Here is a 6,000-nt window from a genome sequence, read left to right on the forward strand (position 1 = left end):
TACAAGCCATGAACTTATGTCATGAACTGCTCTAATTGAAACAGAGCCAATATTGCACACAACATCCTTTACTACCAAGCTAGTGTCATCAGCAAAAAGAAATATTTTAGAATTACCTTAATACTAGAGGGCATGTCATTTATATAAAAAAGCAAAATGAGTGGCCCCTACATTGATCCTTCATTTGACGGTACCCCAGTCAGACTCCATTCCACAGCCATTCTCAGCACTGAGAATAATGACCTTTTGCTGTCTGTTAAAGTAAGAGGTGGTCAATTCTGAGCTACTTCTTGTATTCCATAATGGTCCAGTTTCTGGAGCAACATTTTGTGATTAACACAAACACCTTAGTTAAATACAAAAATATGCTGCCTACCACTTAAAACCTTTTGTTTAATCCATCCAGTACCTCACAGAGAAACGAGAATATAGCATTTTCAGTTGTTAAACGACTTCTAAAGCTCTACTGTACATTTGATAGTAAATTATGTGATATAAAATAATCAATTATCCTTACATACAAAGCCTTTTCAATAGCTTTAGCAAAAACACTGATGGCATAGAAATAGGTCTAAAATTGTCTACATTATCCCTTTCTCACCTTTTATGAAGTAGCTTTGCTATTGAGTACTTTAATTATTCAGGAAGCTGACTATTCTTAAAGGAAAAATTACAAATATGGGTAAGTGCATGGCAAAAATGTGCAGCACAGTACTTTAATATTCTGCTAGGCTCTCAAATCATATACATGGGAGTCCTTAGTCTTCAGTGATTTAATTATTGACCCAATCTCCGCCTTGTTAGTATCACAGAGGAGTATTTCAGCTGGCAGGTGTGGCCGTGCAATTCTAGGCACTTCAGTCTGGAAGTGCGTGACTGCTACGGTCGCAGGTTCAAATCCTGCCTCGGACATGGGTGTGTGATGTCCTTAGGTTAGTTAGGTTTAAGTAGTTCTAAGTTCTAGGGGACTGATGACCACAGATGTTAAGTCCCATAGTGCTCAGAGCCATTTGAACCAATTTGAAGTATTCACACATGGGTCTCAGAAAGGCGTTTTCCAAGAGATTTATATGATTCCCTGTAGAACCTGAATTTTTATTTAATTCACCAATAATGCCCATCAAAGATTATTAAACACTATACAATATCTGACTTATCAGTAACAGAAACATTTTTTCTATGAACTGACTATATTGTCACCCTTGTTCTGCTGACCAGACATTTCCTTCACAACTGGCCACATACTCTGTCTTCCTAATAGGATTTTTAATTGCCTTACAATACTGTTTGTAATGGGCTAGTGTTGATTGATTCTGACTACTTCTAACATTTTGATATAATTTCTGCTTTGTTCTACATGATATCGTTATCCCACAAGTCAGTCATCCATACTGCTTTTTACTTCTAGTACCCTGTTTCGAATGTTCTAATGGAGAGCAAGTCCCAAAGAACATGAGAAACGTGTTAAGGAAAGCATTGCATTTGTCATCTGTGTTATTGTCACCATTAAACATCCTGCCACTCTTGTTCCTTAACAAGGTTTAAAAACTCTCTATTGCTGTTGGATTAACTTTCCTACATAGTTTGTAATTATATGTGACATTTATTAGAGTACAACAGCCTTTTAATGTTAAAATTTGTGCATCATGGTCTGAAAGGCCATTTACCCTTTTACTAACATAATGCCCATATAGGAATGAAGAATGAATAAAAATATTATCTATGGCTGTGCTACTGTTTCCCTGCACCCTGGTTGGAAAAATACAGTCAGCATCAGATCATATGAGTTTAGGAGATCTACCAACATCCTTTTTCTTGCACAACCATATAGAAAATTAATATTTAAGTCTCTAGATATAACTAATTTTTGGTAGTTCCTATAAAATGAACCAAGAGCCCTCTCTAGCTTGGGCAGAAATGCTCAGAGTTAGGGGATCTGTAAAAACAACAATTAAAAGTTTAGTTTCACTAAATTCAACTGCCTGTGTATAACTTTCAAATATCTGTTCAGCACAGTGCTGTGATACATCTACGGACTCAAATGGAATATATATATATATATATATATATATATATATATATATATATATTTTTTTTTTTTTTTTTTACATACATGGCTACTCCCCTACTCCAAAAGCAAATCCTTGAAAAACAGCCAGCTAATCTGTATCCTGGTAAAGGAAAACTACGAATTGTCAGATTATGTAAGTAGTGCCCCGTATACTAATAACGTCAACGTCTATAAGAGGTTGTCTTATTGTATTGTATTGTGCAGGATACGAATTGTGTTTACTACTACATCATGGTAGAATCATTTTTGGTGAAATAGCCTGGTTGGAGGTCGGTGACACACCATAAAATTCAAGCTATCCTGCTATGTGCATTGTTTCTTTGCAACTCAGCTACTTCAGCTGCTAAAATTCATAACATCTTGTCCAGGATGAAAACATGGCTGAGCTATCTCAGTTGCACAAAAGAAGACAAGAGAACAACATGTAGCAACAATAAGGACACTTAAATATACTACTAACTTGGTTAGAACATCAGTGAGACAGCAGCTTACATTTCTGCAACAGATCAGACAAGTACACCATTCATTTGTGAATTGTTTTTGTGCGCTTTTGAATGGAGCTACTTATTTCTGTTGTCTTTGTGGTTACTGTCTAGATCAGTGGCTGCCAAACTTTTTTGTTCAAGAGCCAGCACTGATATTGTCAGGCACCAGCTCGAGTTGCAGGTAATATTCTTTAAATAGCTTGGGGGCCGCTGCTTTGCTCGTGTAGACTGTGTGGCCTGCAGGTTTTTTTTTTTTTTGTTCTTTCGTTTTTATTTAATTGAATTTTTATGTTGTTCACAAATTGCAACACCTTCCAAGCTTTTCACAACAGTTAAGGCCATACAAACATGGTGACCAGAAATCGATTCTGGTAGCTGGAGTCCAAAACTTTCGTTAATAATGGTTCAAATGGCTCTGAGCACTATGGGACTCAACTGCTGTGGTCATTAGTCCCCTAGAGCTTAGAACTACTTAAACCTAACTAACCTAAAGACATCACACACATCCATGCCCAAGGCAGGATTCAAACCTGGGACCGTAGCAGTCGCACGGTTCCGGACTGCGTGCCTAGAACCACGAGACCACCACGGCCGGCTTTTGTTAATAATGCCTTTCATGTGTGGAGGTATTTTTGTAGCAGCTTTCATCCCCCAACAAATCTTTCTTTATATTTAACTGAGAAATGAAATACAATACCAGTTTTCATAAACTTAGCTTTAAAAGTTTTTTTTAATGTGGCGTGATATTTTCTTAAGAGTTTTCTTTTGCTATTACACTCCCTTAGGGGTTGAATTTACAGAAACACAGAACACGTGTTTGTTTGTTTTTTATTTATTGTTTCAACATCCAACTGAGAAATCAAATACCAATTGTCATAGATGAAATCTTAAAAATCCTTTAGTGATTATTTAGTAATTTTCAAAAAAATCTTTCTCCCGCTATGTTTCTCCCTTGGTGGTTGAATTTCCAAAAATATTGAAACACGTATTTTCTGACTGAGAAACCGAATACCAAGTTTTATAGTTTTAGCCTCAAAACCACAGTCTAACATGTTAGACTGTGTTCAAAACTACCTTAATAGTGACATACTTTCAAAAAGACTTTCATTCGCTATTTCACCCCCTTAGGAGTGGAATTGCAGACAGCCCCTTCTTAAAACGATACCTACAGATAAGATCCACACCCTCTCCAAACAGAGGATAGTCTGTTTGGACTTGTTCTGAACTCTCAAACAAAGAAGACATCACATGACTCTCAGACGTCACTTAACTTTCTGCATGTGTAAACAAACAAAAGCTGTGGAAAAAAAACAGGAAGATAGACCAGAGAAAGTAATAGTTTAGAGGGAAAGAAACCGACATTGGCATAGTGCAATTACTCTAGAAGAGGTGAAGGGGAAGCAAGAACGGGACGTTTGGAGGGTTCAATATGCCCAGCATGTTTCCGCAGCAGTAAAAAATATTAGGCTCTACAGGAAGCTCAGGGATTAAAAAAGAGTACTAGTTGCATGGGAGCAGAAGGTAAGGAGAAAAGAATTAAGTTAAAGAAGTTAGCGAAAGTAATGTAAGAATTACTAGCTCCAATATTTTGTGGAAACGCAGAGTCTGAATCAGCTGTAGTGGCTGACGAAGCAAATGTGAACCGCACCAAAGGAGATGTGTAAGGAGCAACATGGGTGATACTAATTTAGGTGCCGTCGTAATTACTCCATTGGATGACAACAGGTGTTTCAAGGACGCCGAACCTGGACCTGATGAATGGGGAAGTACATATGCCACCGAGTTTTGTATCATGCTTAGTGGAAATGCAGACAATAATTATGTTGCTAATACTGTAGAGGATGCACCAAGGTATTGATGATAATAATTATGTTGTGGAATTAAACAGTATACAGACATTTATTTCCGAAAGGATGCAGATTCATCATTGCTTTTGATGGTGACGCCACTTCAAAAAGAGGTAAAACACTTGTAAGGCTAATGATGAGGGCATCGAGACTGAATCCTTACAGAAATATGTACCTAAGGATCACAAGGTTCATAATGTTTGGGAGTTTCAATATTGTAAGTAATGAGGGTAAGAAGAAATGCCGTGTAGTTTTTCTTCAGCAGCACCCAGTTGAACTCAGGGAGACATTCTGGCTGCAAGTGGTACATTGGTACAAGGTGCAATTGGCATGAGGGTAGGGAAAGAAACCATTGAGATTCAGTTAATGCAATGAAGTGCCGAATGGCACAACAAAGTTGATTTTGCTGAGCAAAAGTACAAGACAGCAGTAAGTAGTCAATTTTGAATTAGTGTTAAAGTAAAAGGAATAAGTCTAACTACTAACCAGCGTAATGTATGTGGTAGTACCATCCATGAGTTTTGTGAGAGCATAGTTCTAAGGAAGTGTCCTCTGAGGAAACTCAAGAGTAACTTTTGTTTCAAGACAAAATCTAGATGATGAACTAAAGCAGTAAGACAAAAACTGACGAGCAAGGAGAATTACCAAACATAAGAAGCAACTGAATGGAACCATTTACTGCTAAATGATTTGTGGAAGTAATTAGTGAGAAGCTTTATTTTGCTAATTTCTTACATGATATTTCAATAGAGTTTTGGCTGTGTGTAGGAAAGGGGGAAGTTCAATGGGCTAACCATAGCAAATACCATTTAGTATTAAAGAACTGCCTATAAACCATGTGGTTTATGCTAAGAATTAGAATAAGATGACAACTTTGTACTTTATACTAATTTATAAAACATATGTCAAGATATTTGTCCAGAAACATACAAAGGTCCCAACCCAAAGACCAGATTACTCCAAGGATGGATGACTCCATTAGGTGCAACGAACTGCTCCTGCAACACACAAAGCAGTGTTGTACAGAGGGAAGCAAACATCTGCCTGATGCCCAAACACCAATCCACAAGCAGATATGTTCAGAATCAACACAGCTTATTTACAGGAAGCTGATTCTGTGGAAGAAGCTAGCCTGTGAAGGATGAAGTTGAGCAATACTACAGCTCCAGCTACGCTCCTTAAGGAGCTGACTAAACAAGAAAAGCAGAACTAATTAAGTCACCCTCACCCAATGGTGACACTCGCTACAGTCCACAGTCTCTTCTGGGGTGGGAGTGTTGCTGTTGAGTAATTACTTGCCACCTAATCTCAAACAGACTCCCATTCTCAGATGCTTACCATCTCTGTACATGATCATACTGATGTGTGTACATGATTGCTGACCAGCTCCGTCTCCCTCAGCTATTGATCTCAAGATGGTGACCATTGCAATGCCAGATCAAGCATCTAGTTACCTGCTGGATAATTAACACATGCTGGCAGCCAATTCCTTAGCAGTACACTGGTTTGAACCTGGGCTGGGGACAGACAGTCTCTCTGTTGCTATACACTGGTCCCTGGAGGCCTCCATTGTCACTGGATCACCTTTGACTGTGGC

This window comes from Schistocerca gregaria, chromosome 1, assembly GCF_023897955.1.
Source record: "Schistocerca gregaria isolate iqSchGreg1 chromosome 1, iqSchGreg1.2, whole genome shotgun sequence".
Lineage (NCBI taxonomy): Eukaryota > Metazoa > Arthropoda > Insecta > Orthoptera > Acrididae > Schistocerca > Schistocerca gregaria.